Source organism: Ursus arctos, unplaced genomic scaffold, assembly GCF_023065955.2.
Source record: "Ursus arctos isolate Adak ecotype North America unplaced genomic scaffold, UrsArc2.0 scaffold_12, whole genome shotgun sequence".
NCBI lineage: Eukaryota > Metazoa > Chordata > Mammalia > Carnivora > Ursidae > Ursus > Ursus arctos.
Genome location: NW_026622786.1, coordinates 35,758,354 through 35,785,726, shown reverse-complemented (window position 1 = coordinate 35,785,726; position 27,373 = coordinate 35,758,354). Strand labels below are relative to the sequence as shown.

Below are 27,373 nucleotides of genomic sequence, written 5' to 3'. Positions count from 1 at the left end.
AGCCAGCGAGAGAGGGAACACAAGCAGGGGAAGTGGGAGAGGAAGAAGCAGGCTCCCAGTGGAGGAGCCTGATGCAGGGCTCAATCCCAGAATGCAGGGATCATGCCCTGAGCCAAAGGCAGACGCTTAACGACTGGGCCCTCAGGCACCCCTCTTCTTTCCATTACTTTTTTGGGTATCACTATAGACTTGTGGATTTTTAAATATTCAATGTTTTGTGATCAGTTTGCTTCAAATTGACCAAATCTGTCCAGTGGAAGCCCTTTAAAACCAGCTCTTGGGTCCTTTAAACGTGCCCCTATAAATCACTGAGCACTTCCTTGGTTTTAGGCATAACAAGATATCCTAAGCTCTACCTTGTAGTTTCCCTGCTCAACAATTAGAATCAGCTATTTCTCCAAAGATCATTATTCTTTTTAGTAGGTAATGATGAGCAGAAACCAAAATGTGGATTCTAGATGTGTTTATTGGTCAATGTGTTTATTGTATGTCATTGTTTCTATATCCTTCTAGTAGACAGAGCTAGGATGGATAAATAGATATACATACATACATATATTTTAATACATAAGTCCATATTGATATTTTAAATTCAAATTTAATACTATAGTTTAATATTAAAAGCATTTTCCCATTAGATGTTTTAAAGTACAAATGAACAAAAGTGGATACGGAGTTGGATGTGTGAGGCAAGAGAAAGAAAGGACAAGAAGGACTAAGTTCTTATACTGAGACTCTGAGTCTGGATGGACGGCACTGCTGCTGCCATATTATCAAGATAGGAAGTAAGAAAAAATAGAAAAATTCCTGGGGTATGGGTGAAGGATAAGAAATCAGTTGCATATAGTTCAGAGTTTTATTATACTAGTTATAAATTAAATAATCTGTTTAAGAACGGACACACATAGGTAAGTCAGTGACAAGGACTTTACATAGGTGTAGAATGTAACTATATTCAAAGTATTGGTCAAGGGGCACCTGGGTGACCCAGTCGGTTAAGCGTCTGACTCTTGGTTTCGGCTGAGGGCATGATCTCATAGGTCGTGGGATCAAGCCCTGCATTGTGATCTGTGCTCAGTGCAGAGTCTGCTTGGGATTCTCCCTCTCCTCTCTCTCTGCCCCTCCCCAACTTGTGTGCACCCTGTCTCTCTCTCAAATAAATAAATAAATCTTTTTTTAAAAAAAACCCACAAAGTATCAGTCAATATTAATCTAACATTTGGTATTCTTCAAACATTTGTGAAATCTCTGCACCCCAGGGCATGGATGAAACTTGATACCCAAGTATGACTTATTAGGGCAAGAAAGTCAAGCTCCAGCAAAGGAGAAAAGAAATAAAAACATAAAGATAAAGAAATTCTGAGAAGTAAAGGAGAAACCTTAAAACAACCCTGGATTTAAAATATGCTGTGTTAGTTTGCTAGGGCTGTCATAATTAAATATCAGAGATTGAGACTGGGTGCTTAAACTACAGAAATTTATTTTCTCACAGTCTGGAGGCTACTAGTCCAAGAGCAAGGTGTTAACAGGTTTGTTTTCTTCTGAGTCCTCTCTCCTTGACTTGCTGATGGCCACTTTCTCCCTGTACCCTCACATGGTTGTTCATTCTTTCATGTGTGTTTGTGTGTCCTAATCTCTTATGAGGACACTGGTCACACTGGAGTAGAGCCCATATGACCTCATTTTACCTTAATCACCTCTTTAAAGGCCTTACCTCCCAATATAGTCACATTCTGAGTTACTGGGGATTAGGACATCATAATACTAATTTTAAGAGGACACAATTCAGCCCAGAACACACAGGACAGAAAAAAAGCTACGTGATAGAATAAAGATACATGCTTGAGGAAGTTAGCAGGTCCTCTCTATGGCTAGGTCTCGTTTCTGACTGGCCCAAGACAGTTTGGTAGCATTAGTACTCCACAACAGCTTGAGCAAGTTTGAGATGATGATTACATGACGAACCACACATTCATCCACATTTCTATGGTCAATGATGAATATACAGAGAAAATTGGAGACAGAAGAATATATCCACCCTGTTTCCGCCAAGATTTTCTAAGCTTTGAACTTGAGTCATTATGCTTAGCTTCGCTCTCCGCCAGGGTGTGTGTGTGGGGGGTGGTGGCATTTAATCATTGCTTTTTCCTTCTCTTTCAGGACAAGTAGCTCTGTGCCAACTGACTCATCAGACACCAGCCTTAACTGTCACAAATGCTATGGGAGAGGCAGGTTCCATCTACCTTAGAATAGGGAAAATAAAACAGGAAGTCAAGGTTGTTGGTTTTTGTTTGTTTGTTTTTTAAGGATGTGGGAAGATAGGCACTTTTAAAGATGGGAAAAACAAAGGTCAAGGAGGAGCTGGTGAATGACTTGATGACTTGCCCGGGGACCTGCTCAGCCACTAAGGACACAGCCTTTTGACTCCTATTCCAGTGTTCTTTCTACTTCACCACAGAGTAAGTAGCTCTTTAGCTCTGGTTTAATCTTTTCGGTTTTAAAACATGCTTGGAAGTATTGCTTATGAATGATTTGAAACGCCAAAGAACAATCTGGATAGTGGTTAAGAATCCAGACTGATCAAACAAGCCTGTGTTTGAATCTCAGCTTTATCATTCACTACTCTATAGCCTTAAGCAGGTTGTCTAACTGCTAAAAGCCTCAATTTCCTCAATAGTGCAATGGGGATAATAATAGCACCCACCTCATAGAATGGCCCTGAGGACTTGAACCCATTTACCAAAAAATCAGTAGTGTTAGGCACATGTTAAGTGCTAATAAGAGATGCTATTATTCATTAGAATTCCCTAACATCTATCAGAATTCAAAATTTCCATTCTGGTTTCCTAGGCAAAAATGAAGCAAAAATAAATAAGTAAACAAACGAACATCATCATTAGACATGTTTCCATTTCACAGCCAAGAGGATGTTTATTACGATGCCTTGGGATCGAGCAGTTGAGCACCAGGGCAAAAAACAAGCATCAACAATTGAGTCAAGTTTCACAACTTTGAAGACAAAAAAATCACAGCCGAAGGAGAAAACCAAAATCTCCAAGGCAGCCGAGTAAGAGACAAGGAAGTTCTGAGACAAAAGGAGGAGACTGGGGGGCGGGGGTGGGGGTGGGGGATGGGTGCTATCATGTCTGTAAGCTCAACAAAAGCATTGGGACAAGCCAAGAGTGACAGAGACCACTTTCCAGATCAAAGAATGGTATTAAGATGCCCAAAGAAAGTAAAAGTCATCTCCAGCAAGAAAAACTTCTTGTTTTTCAGAGCCAAGGATCTCTTAATGTGAACAATGTGAAGAGCTCTGTTCTCATGTAGACTCACACGAGGAACTGACCTTTAAATCCTGATGGGGCCTGCTGCAATGACTCCCATAAAACACCAGCTAGTCACAGAGCCCACACCCTTGAACAGGTTGCTACGTTAATTTTCTTTAATCAGTAATTTTTTTCCAAAAGTTGGGTTCCAGGACCCTGCTGGGAAGCCTATCAGTCAAAAATTAATGAAACGCTATTACTATTTTCAAGAATCTAATTGTGCACAAGGGAAAAATCTGGTCTCAGTTGAAGGAATAGAGCATTTTAAAATAGATCAGTAGCCCAAGAGATATGTACTAAAAAGGCTATTTATTTTTGTCAGTCTTTATTGCCTCAAAGGCCAAAGCAAGACCCAGAAATAAAAGCACAAAATGAATTTATCCATAATGCACATAAAGAAGAAAGAGCCACAGGGACTCTTCTGGAACTGACGTCTATAGGCTCTCTGCTTAAAATGAAGGAGAAAGGCACTTTCCGTTATGTGGTCACTTCAGTTCTTTGCTTTGCTGAAATGGTCACTGATGAGCCAGATCCATTTGTATTTTTTTTCACTCTTTTCCTGCTAATTTCAGTTCTTGTTTAAGAGCTGCACTGGGACCATTCTGCAAGGCAATTTGGCAGTATTTATAAACATATTTAATATCATTATATTTTGACCCCGTAATTTCACATTTAGGAAATCTCCCTATAGAAAAATTCTAGCTCAAGTGTTTGAAAATATAGATATGAAAAAATTGGGGCACCCAGCCAGCTTAGTCAGTAGAGCATGTGACTCTTGATCACAGGATCATGAGTTCAAATCCCACTTTAGGAGTAAAGCCTACTCAGATATGAGGGAAATCTACTATCCTACTGTCTAACATACTGTAAACTGAAAGCAGTCTAAATGCCCATTAATATGGACTAGTTAAATAAATAATGATTTAGCTCTATCCACACCCTGGAGTCAGACCACTTGAGCTGAGTTCTCATTTCAGTACAACTTATTAGTTGTGGCCTTTTGTATTTATCTTCTATTGCTGCCATAATAACTTACCACAGTTTTAGAGCTGTAAAACAACACAAATCTAGTATCTTACAGTTTGATAGGTCAGAATTCTGGTCTGGGTCTCACTGGGCTAAAACTTACAACGTGTTGGCAGTGCTGGTGTCCTTCTTATAGAGTCTAGGAGGGAATCCCTTTCCTTGCTCATGCAGGTATTGGCAGAATTCAGTCCCACCCATGTGGCTGTAGGACTGAGGTCTCTGTTTCCTTGCTTGCTTTTAATGGAGTCCTGCCCTTAGCTTCTAGAGTCTTCTTGCTGGTCTTTGCATATAGACCCCTACATCTCAAAAACAGCAACACAGCATGGACTCCTCGTGCTGCCATCTCTCTGACTCTGTTCCTACCGTCATCAGATCTCTCTCTAACTCAACTGAGAAAGGTTCCACTTTTAGGGACTCAAGTGATTTAAGTGGGCCCACCCAGATAGTCCAGACTAATCTCCCCATCTCATGGTCTTAACTTTAATCCCATCCACAAAGTCCATTTTGCCATGTAAGGTAACACATTCCAGGTTCCAGGGATTTAGACATAGACATCTTCGGGGGCCATTATTTTCCCTATCACACCTCCCTGAGCCTCAGATTCTTCATCTCCAAAATGGAGTTTCTTCCACCTGTGGTTCTTGTAAACTACAGATGAGACAGACTCTTGGCACAGAGTAAATCACTCAGCAAATATTAGCTATCATCACCACTGCTATGTAGCCATTTAAAAAAAAGGAGAGACAGAACCATATTACTGACATAGAAAGATGTTCAAAAGATATATTTAAGAATAGTCAGCTATAGAAAAGTGTGTACAATATAACCACTCTTTTATTATTTATTTATTTATTTTTTATTTTTTAAAGATTTTATTTATTTATTTGACGGAGAGAGACAGCCAGTGAGAGAGGGAACATAAGCAGGGGGAGTGGGAGAGGAAGAAGCAGGCTCCCAGCGGAGGAGCCTGATGCGGGGCACAATCCCAGAACGCCTGGATCACGCCCTGAGCCGAAGACAGATGCCCAAGGACTGAGCCACCCAGGCGCCCTAACCACTCTTTTAAAGAAGAAAAAAGGAAAAAAGATTAACACTTGTTAGTTACACTTGTATAGGGGAAAAATGGATGGATACCAAAAGAAGTTTACCAAAGAGATACCAACTCTATCTTTAATACTTTTTTTCTAACAAAAATAAAACTTCTGAGACATATATGACAGGATATTTGCCTTTTTTAAAAAGTAATCTCTATGCCCAACGTGGTGCTTGAACTTACAACCTCAAGATCAAGCATTGCACACTCCACCGACTGAGCCAGCTAGGCACCCCAGGATACTTGCCTTTTAAGGTTCTGACTTGTTACAGTCTGTACTTTTCTGTGTATATAAAATGTTTAAAAGTTTTTAAAAGAACTGCATGGAGAAGTCAGAAAATAGGGATGCTGTCCTGTTGGTACATGTATTTTGGGTTCTAGAAAAAAAAATCTAAAGTTTTAGAGGTAAACATAAAATTAGGGCAGACAGATGAAAATGTATTTCCACTTTCTGTCCATCAGTTAAGGTTAACGCCTACTGAACACTCATAATCGGTTGAGGACGATATGGTCTGAAAATGCCCAAATATGTATGAAAATATTTAAGAAGACTTAACCAAAAACATGTATGTAAATTTAAAACAGTCTATAAATGTGGTCAAGAAACAAAGAATTGGAATAGTGATCACATTTTGTAGAGAAATTTAATTTTAAGATAGATTCTGAAGGAGAGGTTCAGAATTTTTTTTTTTTAAAGAGAGAGCACGCGCATGTGCACAAGAGTGGGGTGGGAGGGGGCAAAGAGAGAGGGAGAGAGAGAATCTTAAGCAGGCTCTATGCCCAGGACGGCACAATGCCAGGCTCAATCTCGCGACCCTCAGATCATGACCTGAGCCGAAACCGGGTAAGACACTTAACCGACTGAGCCACCCAGGCACCCCCAGAAATTTCTAAGAAGGAACAATTCAAATAGGAAACTGGACTACGATGAGTCATAAAGAAGGGGCCTTGTCAGCAGACTGCAGGGAGGAGAAGATTAAGGTAGTTGGAGCAGAATTTCCTTCTCCAAATTCTGGAGAGTTATGAAAACAGATACCGGTATTTGCATGAACATATGCACAGAAAAATGTCAATAGACAATTAAACAGAAGATTTAGGCTACCGGCAAAACTGATTCGACGTCACAGGTTCACACTGACTGTGACAATCACCGTGTTCCCTATATTTGCCGGCTCCAGTGGAGCCATGGTAAAAATGTAAAGTGTGAAGCTGATATTTGTAAACTGCTTTGAAAAAGAAAAAGGGCAATGCTGATGGAGACCATGAGTTAGCCTCCCTTAACTCTCTGTTGGAAGTGTTAGAATGATCTCTCTAGGGTTAGATATAATTATTTAATAGATTAAGTGGATAAATATCCTCCCCCCCAAAGGACAATCTATTTTGAAAATATCCCATTTAATGCTATCAAAATATTCTAATGTTGGGTTAAATTCATCTTTCTGCCTTCAAATTAATTTGATGAAAGGCTCAACCTAATTTCTGTTGGGCGGTTGCAGATGGCTATGACCACTAACAGAAAATTTGAGTCAGTCCAGATTTGTGGCTTACAGCACAGAAGGTGCCCTGTGGCCCATGTGGTCAGTCACCAGGTCCTGCTGCCCCTGCCTCCTCAACACCACTCACATCCTAATTCCCACCACTGTTGTTCCAGATCTGGCCTCACCTCTGTTTGCCCAAATACTGGGGCAGCTTCTCCATAGTCTCCCCACCATACTGTGGCCAGAGTGAATACTCTCTCTCTCTCTCTGACAACCCGAACAGATTCCTGCCATGCTGAAAGTTGGCCTCACAGTGGGGATGCCTCACACTGATGTCTGTGTGAGTTGTAAGTTGGGTCACAGACCATGTATTATGGATAATAAAGGCCCAAAGATTCCAGTGACACAGTTGTCTTAGCCCTTGTCTAGCTAGAATGCCTTCCCCCATGGCTCAGTCACTGGCTCTGTCGCCTGGCAGACTCCTGTTCCTGCGAATCTAGCTCAGATCCTTTCTCCTCTGTGAATCCATAGTCTTGACTTCCCCAGCTGGCTCACATCCTTCTCCTAAAGCCTTGCTGGGCTTTGTGTAGACTTCCACATAAGACTTGTCTTGTTTCATTGCAATCCTTTGTTAAGTTCCTTGAGGACAGGGACCATGTCTTAGTTTTTTTGTGTTTATTTGTTTTAAGATTTATTTATTTACTTGATAGAGAGCACAAGAGTGCAGGTGGGGGGAGGAGCAGAGGGAGAGGAAGAGGAAGGACCTCAAGCAGACTCCCCACTGAGCGTGCAGCCTGACTCGGGGCTCAATCTCACCACCCTGAGCTGAAACCAGGAGTCTGATGCTCAACCAGCTGAGCCACCCAGGCTCCTAGTTTTTTTTACACAGTCAGTAAATAGCAGCTTCTAGTACATTTTAGGCACACAGTGAACACTAATGGATGTTGAATGAAAAAATTAGTACTACCACTGATATGGGGTAAAGAGTTTCCTCGGTTAATTAGATCAACATTTCCCCCCCCCCTCCCATTTCTGCTGTATGTGGCAGCAGGGAAAAACCTTTCTCCCTCATTATGTCAAAAGCACTGTCCCATGAAGTCTTTGCATTTTGAGAGTAAAGGCTGAAAGAAATTTTTATCCTTTATAAAATCAAAGGCCTTGATTATTGGCAAAGAGAGGACACTAGATTCATTAGAAGCAATTCTTTCTCTGTTCCTGTAACTAATTACAGATGAGTAATTTAAAAAAATTAGTATCCATAAAAATCGACCGCAAACCAATAAGGATGATGAGTTGAATCATAAGAATTCCATGCTATTTATATTTCCCCACACACACTCAGTGCATTTATTCTAAGTAGAAAAGTACAAATATTGGGATAAAAGCATTTAAACTACAGAAACAAGAAATTCCAAATGCTAATCCTGCCTAAAGGGCAGAATTTAATTCTGAGCTAAGCTACTGTATATAGGATTAAGAGGCGTGGTTAACCAAACATCTGAGAACAAGCAATTACCATTGAATCTCTCTATCACATATTTGTCTCACACATAATTTACACAATAAACCCACAGTGGGGAAAAATGAAATGCTGTTTGCAACATTTTTTTCCAGCCACAAATTTTTCAGGCATCTTTTTTCCCGCCTCATCAGAGATTATTTACTCCTATGGCCTTAGGTTGTATGGCAGTGGGGTATTTTTTCTCTGATATGTAGGGACAAAGAAATAACATGTCTAATGTGTTATTCTTGGCTGTGTCCTCCCAGCCAATCTTGGGCATCTGAATGTGGAGATGCATGGTCCCCACAGCTGACTTATGGAATACTTGAGAGTAGAATGGACATGCAAGGGAACATTTTTATTTACTCATTTATTTGCTCATTCAACAAACATTTCTGTGCCAACCTGTGTGCCCAGAATTGTGCTGGCCTCTCAGCATACAAGTGAACAAGACAGGCTTGCCACCCTTGATGAACTCACAGTGTCATAGCAGACAATTAACCCGACACTTACAATATAGAACAAAAAGCCAGGGCAGGGGGGTCCTCAGAGTTACAGGGGTTCTGACTGTGATAGTCAGCGAGGGCTGGAAGTGCCATCTAAGATGCATCTTCAAATGACCCAAACGGCCCAGACTGTTGAAGGAGGGGAGGGAAGTGGAAAACTCACAGCCTGGGGAAGAGCTGGGAGAGATGAGATTATAATGAATGTGGGAGAAGATGAGGCTTATTGACAGGGCAGGGCGGATATTTGCAAAAATATGGGGTCTGAGACTCTAACTAAAAATGTTCTATGTTGACAACATAAGCAGGTGCTTCTGGGGCCCTCCTCCCCCTCTCTACCTGGGGCACCTACCAGAAAGAGGACAGCTGAGAGTTCAAATATATTTGAGAGAAACATTAAATCTCTGTGCAGCAGCATCTTGGCTGAACTAACTCTGGCCTTTGCACTTATTTTAGCAGTTTGTGCAAAGTAGGGCAATAGGTGCCATCAAACCATAACTTGGTGACTCTGGCCCAGCTCTGGCTCTAAGTCCGTATTTGGCAAGAGTGTGACCCGGGGAAAGGGATTTCACCTCATTGTGCCTCGGTGACTTGTCTTTACAAAAATTTGCAGCAGGACATAATTGAGTGTATGTAAAGTGCTCAGAACAGAGCTTGGGACAAAACAAATGCCCAATAAGTATTAGCCATAATTATTCTACTCCATACATGGGAAGTGCCGATGAAGCCAGTTCGCCAGTTATTTTAATAACCAGCATGTCATTTATAGGACTGGGCTCAGAAGTAACGCTGCTGTTGTTTAATGTCTTTGGCACTAAAGGAGATTAGAAAAGTTAACCCTGTGAACACAAGGACTGACCTTTGGCTGCCTTTCAAAAGTTGCAATGGAATTTTTTGTTTATCACCATTCATCGAATGTTCATTATCCCCACACTTATTGAGTGTCCACTGAATGTCAGGCCTGGGCCTACAAGGATACCTGAATAGGTCTGAAAATCTGTTATTCATTCAATACATGCTTAGCAAGTATCCAGAAAGTGCAGATCACTGGTGATTCCGATAAAACTCCTGCAGAAGGTGATACACGCTACAAAGAAGTGGAGGTCGTAATAACAAACACTTGTACAATGCTTTCTCTACACCAGGCTCGGTGCTCCATGCATTACCCCCGAGTGCCTGGGAGGTGAGAGGAAGGAATCATGGTTCTGAGCTGGGGGGATTAGGAAAAACTTCATGAAGGTGGAAGCGTTAGAACAGGATCTTGGAAAATATTCCTGAAGCATCATGCTTAACCCAGGTTTTACAGCAGAACAGGTCCAATGGCTTTTTCTAAAGATGCTCTTCTTGGTACAAAGGCTATTTTAAAGGAAATAGCCAACCAAAGGGGGATAGTTTATACCAAAAACTTTCATCTGGCTACAAGATAGACCTACTACCAACCCGAGCAAGGGTCCAGTTGTTGCTTCAAAAATTATCTACCTCCCATTACATTCTCAAGCCCAATCGTCCTCTTGCCTCCAGCACAGTTCCAGTGACATTTCTCCCTGAATGCTCCTTCTTTCCCACAAATCACTGGGACTCATGTTTGCAGCACACTCTGAAATCCTGTTCCCAATTATTGGTTGTGTAATTTATTGATAAAGCAAAGCCAAATATGAGTAAGAAGGAAAGCCTAATTAGAAATGAAGCACTCAATGTCCCAACAAGGAAAATTCCAGGGCTTCAAAAATAGAAAATCAGTGATGCATAGTTTGAGGGCTTTGTCACCAAAGAAATAAACCCAGTACTTAATAAACCAAAAAATGGATTAAACAGATGGGGCAAAGTTATCAGTGGCAGAGAATGGGCACCTACAGAGAAACAGAATGATTTAGAACCAAAATGACTCTGGCATACATGAAAGAATATCTATTTGGGTCCTGAAATGAACATTATAAAAAATCTGTATGAAAAGGAATATAAAATCAGCCCTGAAGAAAGAACATAACAGGGTATGGGCTGATATAGAAATGCTGGAGCTACTTCTTTACAAGACTGATTAGCCAATTGAGATAAATAGTTGATTTGTATGACTTTTTTTTTTTCATTGAACTGACTTCTTGAGTGAATCAACCAACACAGTAACTTTTAGTAGAGTGTGGATACAGCTTTATTCTAAAAATTTGCCCTTAAATAGAAAACCTATTCTCACAACAGAAAAGCCACTGCAACAGCATATATGTCTGCATATTTTCTGCCTACACCTACCTGACCATGTTTCTAATCAGCTGACCACCTACACTAAGATAGCTTATAGGGCCTGTATTTTTCCTTGTAGGAGAAACAGCAAAGCCTCAGCATGTTCAGAAGTCTTTGAAAATTATAGGACTGAAATTATAACACTCAGTGCTGAGTGTCCGTGAATTGCTGGATGGGCCTTACCAGATCATTTAGCCTCCATGTTTTCTTTCTTTCTTTTTCTTTAAGATTTATTTGTTTATTTATTTGAGAGAGAGGTAGAGAGAGTACGAGCGAGCAGAGTGGGGAGGAGCAGAGGGAGAAGCAGACTCCCCACTGAGCAGGGAGCCAGATACAGATACGGGGCTTGATCCCAGGACCCTGAGATCATGATCTGAGCTCAAGGCAGATGCTTAACCAACTGAGCCACCCAGGTGCCCCAGCCTCCATGTTTTCTAATTACTGTATTACACAACTAAAAGAATGATATTCTCTCTCTCTCATTCTCTCTCTCACCCATGCGTGCGTGCACACACACACACACCCCCTATACTCCTGAGCACTGAGAGAAAATAGGCAGATGAGGAGGCTGTCACATCAGCAAGAAACAGAGAACTGGAAGCAAGTGGAAAACATAGCTCCTGAGTGATGGCGAAACAAGGTGCCGCTAATGCCCCATCTTCCAACCACTAATGTGAACTAGGGGCCTTTCCCAGACAGAGAATAATTTTAGGGAATGAGCTTCCTGGTGAGCTCACAGCTTAACACTGCTTGTATCACCATCTTGAGTCAGCAGGGGATAATGCTGTGCAGAATAAACTAATTTTAGTCATCTGTGGGATCCTTGTAAGGCTCCGTAGTGACTTTAAAAAGTCAGTGTGAACTTGCTATCTCTGCTTCATTTCCTGCTCCCAATAACCCACTAAGGCGTATTTTTAGATGACGCCATCTTACAGGATTTGTCTAGGTGCCTTTCTCTGTTTGAGAGCTGGCAGTTGAAAATTTTGCCACAGATTCCCAAGTCAGAAGGCCTTCTGGTTAAATGACCCAGGAAAGTGATTAACAAATATGGCAACAAAGGACATGGAAATATAAGTCTTCTACATGCTAGAGGGAAAAGAACTGTCCTCCTTACTCTCATTTTAGCAATATTTTCCGGGAGCCTCAGCCCACGGCTGGATGGAGGGAAGAGATGAAGAGAGAAAAATGCTTAGCCCGAGGCTAGTACTGTTTCCTCCAGCTATCATACTATACATTTGGAATGTGAAATGATCCCTCAGCTTCTTAATCATCCCGGTCTGTGCCGCACTTCTGGGCTCTGAGTCATATCTCATTGGCAGTCAATTCCATGCTGAATATAGAGCACCTCTAATTTGTTCAGCATCTCATGGGTCACCGAGAAAGAATAGAGCCTGAGGACAAACTCCACTCAGATCACCCAGATTCAGGAGTGTGAGCCCAGTCTATAACACTCAAGAATCATATTTCATGGAGAATTGTGTGTAAGAGGTTGCACTCGGGTTTTGTGTTTCTGAGAATGATCTGGGTTTGGCCGTATTTATGAAGGAATGTGGAAATCCAAAGGAGGGGTCGAGTTGAGGCAAAGGGGGTAAGGAGAATTGTAGGCAAACCGAACCCCCAAGATGATTGTGAATAGCCCATCAGCCAGAAAGAATGTGAAGTGACCTGGTCATAAGTGAAAGAAGTTTTTTGGTTTTTGTCTTTTCATTCTTAGAAAACCTTCAACCCTGGAACATTTGATACCAAGCTGTCCTGGTCTAAGAAGAGAATTAGACAGCTTCCAATGAAGTGTATGAGAAGCCTAAGGAGGAAAGGGGGAGGGAGGGTGGAGAGAGAGGCAGAGTTGGAAATTATTAATAGGGAAAAAGAGGGAAATGGTGTGTCCTGTAATTATTTGTGTAAGAAAGGCAGCTAATAAGAGTTCCAGTGTAGAATTTCTGGTTCTTGAATTCATTAAAAGTAACTTTGAGACTCTTGGATTTGGGGGGCCAAGACTTTGCTATAGGAAACTTCATTTAAACTCCTCTTTCCAAAGAAAACACATATCATACCAAGATATACAATCGATGTGTAGCTTCGTTGTGCTGCTGGAAACTCGGCCCCACTGATTGATTCCTCTTTACCGAGAATCCCAGTGTCCTCATTTACCCCTCTAAAGGCGAGTGTGATGGACTGCAGTTGAGTAAAGCAAGTCTTTCAGAGCAGAGAGGCAGCTGCCGTGGGCTGGCCGACCTGCTCCTGAAAGGCTGTGCAGCCATCTCGGGGAACCATGCAAGCAGCTCTTCCAGCAGGATCCTAAGAAACCAATCTTTTGAGGAACGTTGTGTTAAGGAATGTCTGGAATGTTTCTGGTCCTGAGAGTTCCTATATGGTCCATGCTGAAGAATGGGCAGAGCAGTATTACCATGTTCAGCAAGACCAGTTCAGATCAGAGACAGATTGGGGGGGGGGTTCATTAAGAGGAAGGCTAAGCCTGTCTCTTCTCAACCATTAAATGCAGTTTCAGAATTTCTTTCTGGATTCCAACTGCATCACACAGACCACCTACTATCGTTCCAGGCTAATGAGAGGGTAGGTGCTAAATAGGCTATCAGTTTTCAGCAAAAAAAGTAGCAACTACCCACAATTTTTTCATACCGGACTTTAGCTTAGTATATGAATGAACGAACTTGTTAAAATATCAGCATAACAGCACCTTTGACTTTACGTTATTAACAACAGTTATTCATGGAATCAGGAAGTTCTCTTTCTAAATATATTTTAAAGGTTTTAAATATATTTAAAGGTTTTAAAGATTCCATTTATAGATAGGTGTCTGTCTGTATGTATACACAGACACATATATATGAAAATACATTTTGCCTGAATGCCTTTTTTGTTTATTAGAACTATAAACTTGCTAAGGCTGAAGGCATTGCTTTAGTAAAGATATTTAGCATGTAAAATCATATTTAGTGTCTAAGGTACCATGGTCATTTATTTTTTTACTTTTTATTTTGAATATTCTCCACCACAGGATTCCTCCAAAGCTTTCTCTCTGCATTGCACAGTAAGAAATACATTTAAAATTTTGACTCGGTACACTCACATGCAGATGTCTATATGCTCTTTATATACACATACTAGTATGCATAAACATGTGTGGATGTATATACATATATACAGAAAGTGCATGTATGTACATATGTATACAGAACATGTGTGTGTGTGTAGAAAGTATGTGTGTATATGTGTGTATATATACAGAATGTGTATGTATGTATATATAGAGAGAACGTATGTGTATGTATCTATATGGATATATATGTATATGTGTGTATATATGTGTGTATACACACACACACACCCCCCAAAATTTCATGAAACAAAACTTGCCCTTACGAAGTGTGATACATTTCTGGTATTTTCTATCCTACTCTATTTCTTCATTTGTATAAAATATCAGCCATGACTCATTTTATTAATTTCCCTACCTACTAATGGGTCATAACCTGGAGTTTGAGAAATATTGTTCTACCTGGCCCTTCAAATAATTTCATAATTCTGTTAAAGAAAATAAAATGTTACAATGCAATAATAAGGGCATCTGTTTGAAATGATTAAAGGAAACAACTGAGTGCTAATAAAAGGACTGTATCTTTGACTTAAGTTAATTATGATCATTATTATGTTATCACATCCCGGAGAATATTACCTTTTGAAAAATGAGAATAGGCACATAACCCCTTTCTTTTTTTTGAAAAAGATTTTTTACAAACTTACAAACTTAAAAATTAAGCTACCTCCTTTCCTTAGGCTTCCCACTCCTCCCCATTCCACCCCCCTTTTTAAGGAAAAGATAATGATATTTAAGAGAATACAAAATTAAGAGTAAAAGTCTAGGTTTTACCATAACAGACGTCCACGAGCTCATTTCAGAATTTTATATATATATATATATATATATATATATATATATATATATATATATATATATCTCTTTTTTTTTAAAAGATTTTATTTATTTGAGAGAGAGAGCATGAGCAGGGTGGAGGGAGAGGGAGAAGCTGACTCCCTGTTGAGGAGGGAGCAGGGATCCAAATACGGGGCTGGACCCCAGGACCCTGGGATCATGACCTGAGCCAAAGGCAGACACTTAACCAACTGAGCCACCCAGGTGCCCTCATTTTAGAGTAATAAAAAGGCCATATGCAGCATGAGGATAAATGCAGAATCTGGCTCTGGGCACTTTATGATTCCTTAGAATTGAACTGTAAATTTCACTTTAACTTGTAGCCCCCTGCAAGAGTCAGCCTTCTCTATACACCCAGCCTTGTGTGAAGCAAGTGCCAAGCACTCTTCAGGGCAACTCCCATCTCCAAATCCAATAGGCAGCTCACTTCCAAGAGGCGTCCAGCGCCCTCCAGGTAAAATAAGAGGGAGGAAGTTAATATTTTATAGATAAGGTGCTAGGGATAGTACTGTCTGAGGCATATACAGTTGACACTTGAACAACATAGAGGTTAGGGGTGCCGACCATCCGCACAGTTGAAAATCCACATATAATGTCTGACTCCCCCGAAGCCTAACTATTAATAGTCTACTGTTGACTGTGGCCTTACTGATAACATAGATGAACACATTTTGTATGTTATATGTATTACATACCATATTCTTACAATAAAGTAACCTAGAGAGAAGAAAATGTTGAGAAAATTGTAAGAAAGAGAAAACACAATTACAGTCCTATATTGTATTTATCGGAAAAAATCCGTGTGTAAGTGGACCTGCACATTTCAAACCCGTGTTGTTCAAGGGCCAGCTGTAAAAGGCTGTCCATGAGGATTTATTCAAAGAAGGATCCAGTCCCGAGACACTAATGACCCTCCTTCTGGTACTGTTAGGAAGGGTTCCTGAACCAGGTGGACACAAATGGCATTTGCAGTCACTCTCCTGTGAATCTGAACCATACGAAACTGTCATTTTAGTAGGTCAAAGACAAGCAAATATCATCCTCCTATAGTTCGACCTATTATAGGTTTAAATGTGCCACCTCATTGCTAGAAACAAGTCAAGGCTGAATTCTGCTGATAACAAGAAAGCCTGAATGGCATACCAGGCCATCAGCAGCCTTCAGGCAGGACGAAGGGCAGAGTGAACAGGAAGGCCCCAAGACTGCCCAGGTCAGTCCTTCCCAAGTGTATTCTAAGGCTCTTTAGCCCCACAAGACACTTTGTGGGGCAAGAAGAAAAGGACTGATTTAGGAATGCTACAAACGGTATTTCTTTCCTAACGTTTCCAAATTCATAGTAAACTATCAGATCAGCATAGCAAAGTATTGAAATGGTTCCACAATAAAGTGATTTACCCATGTGTCATCCAGGACATCCCAAATTTATTTGACTAGTGAAACCTTATTTGAATGTAATGCCTAACACCACAGTTAACAGTTTGTGATTAGCAGGACTATTTCTGCCCCATAATCCAGGCACCTCTGGCCTCTCCCAACCCTGACTCCCAGGGCCTGAATACACTACATAGTCAACACGGACAGAGATCCATTTCAGCTTCTCACGTTTCTGAGCAACGGGGAAAAGGCAGAGGCCCAGGATACTCCACGTGGCAATACGCAAGCTGCTTTCTGCTTATTTATGCCTGTCTCCAATGCCATCAACCCAGCGTCTATGTATTTTAGCAGATGATATTAATAGAGACTTGGGGAATGATCATACCAGCCATTTACGGTATACCTACCATGTATGTTTTGCACTGTACTGTACTTCCAGTTTCGGTATCTCTTGTATGTACAATTACCCTGCTCACAACGAGCTGAGGAAGTAGGCATTTTTGCTCCTTCATTTTACAGACAGTCTGTGGGGCCTCAAAGATGCTAAATTGTGCAGCCTAACGTCCTCAGCTGGGGTTTAACGACACCAAGTCCTCTGCTCCCTCCACCACAGTAATGACTCGACACTTAGAGAGCTTACTATGAGCCAGGCACCAAGTGTTAACTCATTTCACTCATAATAAACCAATGAAGGTGCTATTATGGTCTGCATTTTACAACTGGACAAACAGGGTGAAGAAGTTAACCAACCTGCCTCAGTCACATAGGGAAGCAAGAGATGGGCCTGGAATTCAGGCTAAGGCTGATTATTGATTGGTTTTACAATAAAGAAAGACATTTAACCACATTTAAACCAGGACTTTCCAAACTTGTTTGACTAGGGAACCATTTGTAGGTCGTGCCTGTTACAACTGTTAACAATTGGGGAAAACACAGTTTGGGAATCCCAGGTCCACCTCTCTCCACTTGACCCAGGCCCTCTCGCTTCTCCCAACCCAGAGTCCATGTCCTTCACCACTGTGCTCTACCTGCCTCTTAAAGACCCCAGGGTCTCCATCTGCATACCTCACCAACCAAATCTCCTGGATGTAGAGGCTAGATGTCAAAAACTCCATCTGTACTCTTGATTCTCTCTTAAAGCCTTGTAATAAGACCAAAGCAATACAGCACGTTTGTAAAGATTAATGTGAAAGAAATTATTTTAGAATATAAAGTGACTTTTACTTTCCATGTCCACACAGAGAAAAACAATCTTTTCTGCTTTGAGCAACTAAAAATACTAAAAACCCTCAAGGTCTCTAGGGCCGTGAAGCTATGAATTACAGTGTGAATATCAAATCATTCTACGAAGGTCGTGTAAAAGAACTAAGTTCAACATGTCACCTTCAATTTCACCACTGTTGGGATGGAGAAAATATAACGTTTATTGGGTATTTATTGTGGGCCAGGCGCTCTGCCATGTGCTTTCCATAGATTATCTTATTTTGCAACAACTTAACAAGATAAATACTGAAGTTATTCTCATCCTCCAGGAGCAAAACCCAAGGCATAAGGAGTTTAAGTAGCTAGCCCAAGATCACACAGCTATCTAGCAAGTGGTGGAGCCAGGACATGAAATAGAGAACCTACTGTTTGAATGTCCCCAGCCATTTTAGACGTTAACTTGGGGTGCACAGAGGAGAGCCAAGGAGGAACCCCCAGGTTCTAACAAAGTGATCATTTGCTTTTTGCAAGCCCTACATTAAAAGGTACATAAGATCTACTAAAACCCTGGAGGAACTTCAAAATCTGTCAACTGGAAATAGGATTCCAGTGGGGGAAACCCTAAAACCTTTCATTGCTCCAAGATGACATGTTGGTTTGGCAGATCTGGCTCATCTTAAAAGGAAGCTTTTTTGGAAGGTATAACTGAATAATATGGCATTAGAGAAACATGATTCAAGTTCTCATGCTTATAAAATCGTAGTTGTCATTTCTAGGTTTGCTGAAGACTGTCTTGTAATCCCTTACTAAATTGGAGGAAACCAATACTGTACAGATGTAGATATATTCTGCATTTTCTTCCCTTTCCCAAAGAAACTCACAGAGTTTTAAGTATTTTTAGTTACTCGAAGCACTCAAAACAAGGATTGCTTTTCTCTATATGGATATTAGAGGAAAAAGTCCCTTTCTATTCTAAAATAATTTATTTTACATTAACCTTTACAAATGTGCCCCATTGATTTGGTTACTTTATAAGGCTTTCAAAGAGAATTGAGACTGCATTAAGTGTTGAAAAATCTAAAATAACTAGGAACTCACACAGTTTATTGTTTTTTAAAAAACAACTGCACAGGGATTTTCAAGAGATAAAGGGACAAAAACAGAAGCTAGAAATGGTCATTCAGTGAGGCATCGAGGCAGCCTTGAGAATGTGCACTTATGGAAATATCTCTAAGTAAAAAAAATCACAGAATAAATAATCCTGGGAGGCAGTACAGCATGGGGTTAAGAAAAAGGCTCAGATTCCAACAGCCTGGGTTTCACTCATTAGGTATATGACCTTGTGCAAGACACCTCTCCTCCCTGTATTTAGTTCCTTCCTATTTAAATGAGGTTGTTAACAAGACCTATCCCATAAGGTTGCTTGCTGTGAAAATTAAATAAAATAATTTATAAAATGCCCTTAGGACAACGTCTGGTAATTGCTCAAGAACTGTTAGTTGTTAAAAGCAGAAAATGTCATTATTATTACTGCACCCATGAATGGGCATGGAGAAGGTAAGGTAAGAAGTCAAAATAAGACACAGATAACCATAGGTCTCCCTCTGTAAACCTAAATGATAGAACTGATGTATTGTAGGTGCTCACTAAAAACTGAACGAACAAATCAATCAGTCAGTGAATGAATCAATGAACAGTCACAGGAAGCAAAGTTTAACTTTCAGAAAAGCAAAAGTCTTTGCCTTCCGCAGGGCCCTTGCTCCCCTCTACTCTATCTGTAAGAGAAGTTATCCATATAATTCAGAATAGTCTTTCTATTCCCCATGCAGCATTTCCATTTCGGTGCAGTAAATTTTCAACTTTTTCCAAAACTAGAGTAAAATATACACCGGGACACAATGAACTTATAAACAAACACTTCAAGCGACCTCAACCTCATGACAGGAGAAAAAGATGGTCAAAGATGAAGTTATATTTAATACACCCTTAATTTGTCTCAATAGTGTGATCTGAAACAGATGAATGTCGTGTGAAAATATATATATATTTTAATTGTTGTTGTGTTTTGCAAAAGGATGATTATAAAAGAAAAGGGAGTGTGCTGAGCGAGGGAGTGGGAAGGGAGGACCAGGATTTTGGTTATTTTCCTGTCACTAGGGGAGGTATCATTATTCTGTTTTCCTTCACTTCAGTTATGTACCTTTAGAAATTACTTTCGGCTTCTCTCCAATTCTGAACCAGGAGCAAAATCACAAACACATTCGACAACAATATGTTCCTCTTGCGTAAATGTCTCTTCTAAGCCACATACATAATTAAAATCCTGTTGACTCAGGAATAACGTCTCAGAACTGAATGTCCAAACTCTGTAACTTGCTTCCTTTTCTAACCAGACAGCACAGCTGCCAAGAGCTTCTGGGCCCTCTGCCTCTTTTCTCCATGTATAATTATTATACATTATATAGCATATACTGGATTTGCCAAAGCCTGCCAGAAAAGGTTCCTGGGACTACTCATCTGAACTCTGTTGTGTATACATGTGATCAAAAACACAGTGCACCAAAGCAAAAGAAAGAAGGGGGTAGGATGGGAGTGGCTGTGCAATGTTTTTTCTCCCATGGAAAGGAGACGAAAATCATAGATAGACAGATAGATATATCTGGTGTGTATATATATAACACAAAGATATATATATATATATATATATATATATATATATATATATATATATATATATATATATATAATTTACTTAAGGTGGAAGAATATTTTAAAAATTAATGATGCCGGGGCGCCCGGGTGGCTCAGTCAGTTAAGCATCTGCCTTCGGCTCAGGTCATGATCCCAGGGTCCTGGAATTGAGCCCCGCGTGGAGCTTCTTGCTCAGCAGGGAGCCTGCTTCTTTCTCCCTCTCCCTCTGTCTCTGTCCCTCACCCAACTCATGCTCTCTCTCTCTCTCCCAAAATAAATAAATAAAATCTTTTAAAAAATTAGTGATGTCGTATTATAACACAAATCCTTAGTTTCAAATATTTGAAATGAGGAAATAGACTTTAAAAAGTCTTCAAAATATATATGAGGCATAAAATAAAGCACTCTGGCTTTCCTTCACCTTTGGGCAGCACCAGATTTAAACCAGACATGAAAATCTATCCTATTTTTAAAGACCTCTAGAGAAAGAGGTTGCACAATGTTTCTTAGGAAGTTGTTCCAATATTCCTCCCAGTCGTAAAACTTACATTCTAACCTAAATCCCTCACGTTCTGGTTTCAGTCCACTTCCTTTTGCTCTGCCTAAGTTGGGTTGAAGAACAGTCGCTCACTTACCAAACCAACATTATGAGAACATTCCCAGTGCTGTGTAATTTTTTCAGCAATGGAAATTAAACACACAGCCTGCAGTTGGCTGGATCTCTTCTATTCCTTCAAAAATATTTAGATATGATATTGGCTCTTTTTCAGTTTTCTGAAAGTTCTCCATTCGTCAACAAATTTTCAGAAAAACCTGTCCCTCTTTTATAGGCTTTACTCAGTTATTTAAGTGCATATCTATATAAGCTATAAGTAATTGCACATTTTAGTATATCTAGCTAATTTTTTTTTTGACTAGATAGTTCCCTACTTATGCTTAGTTTTCTGTTACTTATTCTAGAACTTATTTTAGAAAAAGTGGGATCATCAAACTTCGGTGTGCTTTAGAAAATTAGGGAAGCTTCTTAAAAATAAGATGGCCCAGTCTTGGACCAGTCTCAGTAAATTATCTTTATGGCCTAACATCTTTCAGTTGCTCTCATTCAAAAGTTTTTATTTGGTTTAGTCAACAAGAGCATTTTTTTTAAGTTATCAAGCCCATTATTGAAATTGGAAAAAACAAATAAAACAAAAAACCACGCAGAAAAAAATAACTGTGTTCTCTTTACTTTTGGTAAAGCAAATCCTGCTTTGCACTTAAAACTGATAGATTCACTGGGGACGCCTGGGTGGCTATGTCATTAAACATTTGCTTTTGTTTTTTTTTTTTTTTTAAGATTTTATTTATTTATTTGACAGAGAGAGACAGCCAGTGAGAGAGGGAACACAAGCAGGGGGGTGGGAGAGGAAGACGAAGACACAGGCTCCCAGCGGAGGAGCCTGATGCGGGGCTCGATCCCAGAATGCTGGGATCATGCCCTGAGCCGAAGGCAGACGCTTAATGACTGAGCCACCCAGGTGCCCCTAAACATTTGCCTTTGGCTCAGGTCATGATTCCAGGGTCCTGGGATTGAGCCCTGCATCCTGCTCCTTACTCGGTGGGAGCCTGCTTCTCCCTCTCCCACTCCCCACTACTTGTGTTCCCTCTCTTGCTGTCTCTCTGTCAAATAAATAAATAAAATCTAAAAAAAAAAAAAAACAACCCAAAACTGATACATTAACAGAATCGAATATTTGGTGCTGCACTGAACGTTGACATCACAATCCCCATTAGCCGGAAAATCAAAACAAACCTAATTTATGCCTGCAAGTGTCCGACACTAGAACTAAATGCACTGCCAACAGCTGTTGATGTATATAATACTTTATCACATGAAAATGTGGTGGTTATGGCAAATACAGACTACCACCGTCTACAAGTATAGAATGCATTCAGCATAGGATGGGGTAACTTTCTCAAAACTTGAGCTGGGTTCTGTGGATATGTGCTCATTTAAAGGGCTCTGAATGGCAAGGTAAAGAAAGAACTGATTACTGTATATAGAACAACATGGAAATAGAATTATCCACATAATGGGAAGAGCTGAACAGGAGTGTTGGCAGGTTCTGTGTGACAGGCGAGAGTGTTTTCCAGGAAATTTTAAAGTGAATAAGGGTAGGTCTGTGCTTGGATCCTAAACCATATGGTGATGGTATTATTATTATTATTATTATTATTATTATTATTATTATTATTATTAGTGTTGGCTTGCCATAAAAGAGGAACACTGGGGGCCTGCCTCTGTGATTTGCCCAGGTGGGCTTAGTTTCATTTCTCTGACATTCTTAAGCATCAGTATTGGATTACCCCATGGGGCTGCCTATGATAGTGTGTGCACACAGGCAAGAGGGGAAAAAAATAATAAAACCCCTCAAAGCTACTAAAGCAACCACAGAAATGCAGGTCAAAAGAAAAAAGGCTCAGAAATTGAAGCAAAAGGAAAGATGTGAAAGCAGCAAAAAGATGATAGCCACATACCAAGAGATACTCACAATTCAGGTGTTCAAAAGAGGCATCTCTTGGGGCGCCTGGGTGGCTCAGTCATTAAGCGTCTGCCTTCGGCTCAGGGCGTGATCCCGGCGTTCTGGGATCGAGCCCCACGTCAGGCTCCTCTGCTGGAAGCCTGCTTCTTCCTCTCCCACTCCCCCTGCCTGTGTTCCCTCTCTCGCTGGCTGTCTCTATCTCTGTCAAATAAATAAATAAAAATCTTCAAAAAAAAAAAAAAAGAGGCATCTCTTGTGATGAAAGCTTTTAATAGATTTGCTTATTAGCAACTTTTAAATATACAATACAGTATTAATATAGTCACCACGCTGTACATTATACATGCAAATGTCAAATCATTATGCTGTACACCTGGGACTAATAAGTTATATGTCAATTATATCTCAATTACAAAGAAAAAAGGAAAAGGAAAAGAAAAAAAAAAAAGAGGTATCCATTTGCACCCATTTGTCTGGGAATGTGTGCTCATGCTTAACCCTGCTTCTCTTTGGATTCAGGATCATGGTTCTGTTCTAGTTCTTTTTGAAATGCTCAAATTCTTCTTTCTCTGGTTCCTGTTTTCTTTTCAATGAGTTGTTTTACATGTTGTTTTTCTCTAGAGTCTCCGTTCTTTAATTTTCTTCTTTTCCCTTTATAGTCCCTTTGTTTAAAAATCTTATCTGTATGCATGGATTCAACTGTCATCTGAATGAACATGACTCTAAAATGACATCTTTAGTCCCCTCTCATTCCCAAAATGATATTACGAATTTCTAAATGCCTCCTGGATGTCTCCATCTGGAGCTGGGTTCAATGTGTCTCCAATCAAACATCAGTTTTGCTTCCACACTTGCTGTGTCTCCTGTAAAATGTTCCAGATCACCGACTGCAGCATGTGCGGGGGTAAAGGGGTTTCCACCCATGCTGCCAAGCAATTCTTAGGACACCAGCTGGGCATCTTATAATCTGACTCAGTTCAGAGCCTATTTACCCAGAGACAGTGTCAGATTCCACAGGTTAAGTGCTCAGTCCTACATGACTGCCCTCCCTCCATCCCCCACTACTTCAGATGTGAGTTGCAAGCCCAGGTTACCTGTGCTTCTGACCAACCAGATACCGATTGGAGGTTCTTTGACCCCCAGACTTAAGATGGACAATCGGAAGTCCAGATTGTTATCTGTACTTCCGGCCAACTGGCTCTAAATCAGAGGTTCCCACAACCTCCTCCTTGGGTTCCATTAATTTGCTAGAGCAGCTCACAGAACTCAGAGAAACATTTCATTTACTAGATTATAGGTTTACTATAAAAGAAAACAGGAACAGCCAGATAGAAGAGATGGGGTGGGCAAGGTATGGGAAAAGGGCAAGGAGCTTCCATGCCCTCTCCTGGCATGCACTCTTCTGGGTGCCCAAGTGGTCACCAATCCAGAAGCTCTCCAAACCCTCTCCTCTGGTTTTCAGTGGAGGCTTCATTACACAGTCATGATTGATTAAATCCCTGGCCATTGTTGACGCATTCGACTTCCAGGCTCCCCCCTCCCCAGAGGTTGGGCAGTGGGACTGAAAGTTCCAAGCTGTTAATCACAAGGTTGATTCTCCTGGCAGCAAGCCCCCCTCCTTAGGTGACGTCCAAAAGTCATTTCTTTTTTTCCTTTTTTTAAGATTTTATCTGACAAGAGACAGAGAGTATGTGAGTTGGGGGTGGGGGTGGGCAGAGAATCTCAAGCACACTCTGAGCTAAGCACGGAGCCTGAAGTAGGACTCAATCTCAGGGCCCTGAGATCATGACCTGAGCCAAAACCAAGAATCAGATGCTTATGACTGAGTCACCCAGGTGCCCCCAAAAGTCACTTCATTAACACAACAAGAGACACCTTTTTCTCTTTCAACGCAAGAAATCCCAAAGGTTTAGAGAGCTGGGAGTCAGGAACCGTGCAGACCAACTATAGGAAAAAAATATATCATGTGGTCATTTAGATGACCAAATTTAGATTCTTTTACAAAGTATACTATCACCTCCCATGTCTTTTATTTCCGTTAATAGTACAATCCTCTCAGTCATGACTACTTCTACTTTTGATGCACTCCACCGGTTAGCAAGTCCTATTGACAGCATCTCTCAGGCAAGGCATGGATCACATTCACTCTCACCGGTTCACCCCTAGATTGACCCTTCATTTACTCTTGCCTAGACTAGTTGAATAGCATCCCAAGTGGGTTCCATCCCTAACTGGTTTTTGAAGTTATTGGAAGGTGAATTTGATGTCACGTTTTGATTCATCCTCTCTCTCCTTTCTGACAGGAATGGACTTCTCCATGGCCTATCAAACTTAGTTCAACTCTACTTTCATAAGAATAGTTTACTGAGCACACTGTGCGAGCAGTGCTTTGTATGTGCCATTTTCTTATTTCTCCAGACAGCTTACAAAGTGGGTATTTGTGTATGAAATAGAGAATTACAATCATGGAATATTAAAATATTTTCATCAATTGTGAACATACCATTGATTCAATGACCTCTTTTAGGTGATAAAGAAATATTACATTAAATATACGTGTCAACTGTAGGGTTTTTCTTGATTTCGAAAGCATAAAAATGGCCCAAAAATGTGAATCTTTGAAAAAAAGGAAATATCATTCCAGTTTGTACCTAGCCAATGCTCTTTCCAGTACACTGTGGTTCCCTTTTCTTTGGCCTAGGCTTCAACTTTTTAGTCTCATTTCCCTCTTTTCTCCTGATGTTCCTTAACATTTATTCACTCCTGTACCTTGACCTTCATTTCTTCTGTACCAGGAACTGCACTCCTCCTTACTTCACATGTCCGAGCAGTGTGGCTCAAACAGTCTCTCCTCCTTATTAACTCTTTCCGGATTCCCCAAATGAAAATGACCTCTGTTCTTCGGAGCTATCATACATTTTTCACTCTCATATGAATCTACTCTTTGTACCTTGTGATTGAGCTGTGTGTATTTTATCTCTCCGCTAGAGTATAAGTTTCTTTGAGATCCAGACTGTAACTCATGTATCTTTAAACAATCACCCTCAGGGGTACCTGGGTGGCTCAGTCGGTTGAGCCTATCCCTCTTGCTTTCATCTCAGGTCATGGTCTCAGGGTCTTGGGATTGAGTCCTGCACTGGCCTCTGTGCTCAGCACGGAGTCTGCTTGTCCCTCCCCTCCCCCACCCCCTGCTTGTGTGCTTTGTCTCTCTCTAATAAATAAAATATTTAAAAATACATAAATAAACAGATAAAATAAACAATTACCTTCAAAACCATCCTCCTGCCCCCCTATAAAACCTAGCAACTTTTTGCATATAATAGGCTCTTAGAAAATATTTATCAATGGATGTCTAATCAGAGCACATTTAGTGATTTTCCTTTATCATTCATTACGAACAAATAAGACTGATGGTCCCCAAGCATCTTGCCACTGCTTAGCCAAGAATTGAGGTGTAGTGCTTCAAGGACAGTTAATTCTCCTGCCATAATCGAGTCACAAGCTGACAGGCCTACACAGCTGCACTTCTAAGTGGTAGCTTTTTACTTCTCTGAGATTAAAACTTCTTTTTTTGAAGGAGGCTCTTTAGAACTCAGGCTAAACCCACCTTCCTTTTAAAATTATAAAATCTTTCAGGGTACCTGGGTGGCTCAGTCAGTTAAGCATCTGCCTCTGGCTTAGGTCACAATCTCGGAGTTCTGGGGTCGAGCTCCATGTGGGGAATCCCTGCTCAGCGGGGGGTCTGCTTGTCCCTCTTCCTATGCCCCTTCCTCCTGCTCGTTTTCTCTCTCTCTCTAATAAATAAATAAAATCCTTAAAAAAATTATAAGATCTTTTGAAGGAAAAAAATAGAAGAAATGCCCTGTGCGCTAAAGTGGAAATTTTTTTGTTATTTTGTTCATCTGGAGGGGAAGTTGTTGTGGGAAACCTAAATATTTCTTGCTCTTGGCCCTTGCCTTGGCATTTCACAGGAAAGTGTTACAGGAAAAAAGAAAAAGCATTTTACAGGCATTTGTTTACATTCCTCATTGTTATAGTCTCAAAAATGGGTAAATGATTCTGTATAGTTTTGTGTTTGTTAATGTTTTATAGGATATAGCAGAATCCTAGACCATCTACTACTGAAACTCCTCATTTCGGTGGTAGAGCTTGCAAAACATTTTAAACATATTTTCTTATTTAGTTCCCCAAACAACTCCTTGATGTAGGTTTTTTTTTAAATTTTATTTATTTATTTGAGAGAGAGAGTGCACACACATGTGCCTGTGTGCATGTGCATGAGGGGGGAGAGGCAGAGACGGAGAATCTCAAGTAGACTCTGTACTGAGTGCAGGGCTGGGCGTGGGGCTTGACCCCACGACCCATGAGATCATGACCTGAGCCAAAACCAAGAGTTCAACGCCCAATCGACTGAGCCACCCAGGTACCCCTGATGTCGGTATTAATATACACATTTTAGGAACGGA

General features: G+C 40.6%; 1 protein-coding gene across 6 annotated transcripts in view; it reads right to left on the bottom strand.

The window, feature by feature from the left end:
- The window catches only part of DDAH1 (dimethylarginine dimethylaminohydrolase 1), a 231,930-nt gene that overhangs the window by 169,944 nt on the left and 34,613 nt on the right, over positions 1–27,373 (bottom strand). Inside the window, exon 1 of one of the 6 annotated variants that reach the window (XM_057310507.1) lies at positions 22,917–23,081. The exons of the other annotated variants lie outside the window; for them this stretch is intronic. The gene's annotated coding sequence lies outside the window, so the exon portion shown is untranslated. Of the gene's footprint in view, positions 1–22,916; positions 23,082–27,373 lie in introns of those variants that run through there. 6 annotated transcript variants of the gene reach the window in all.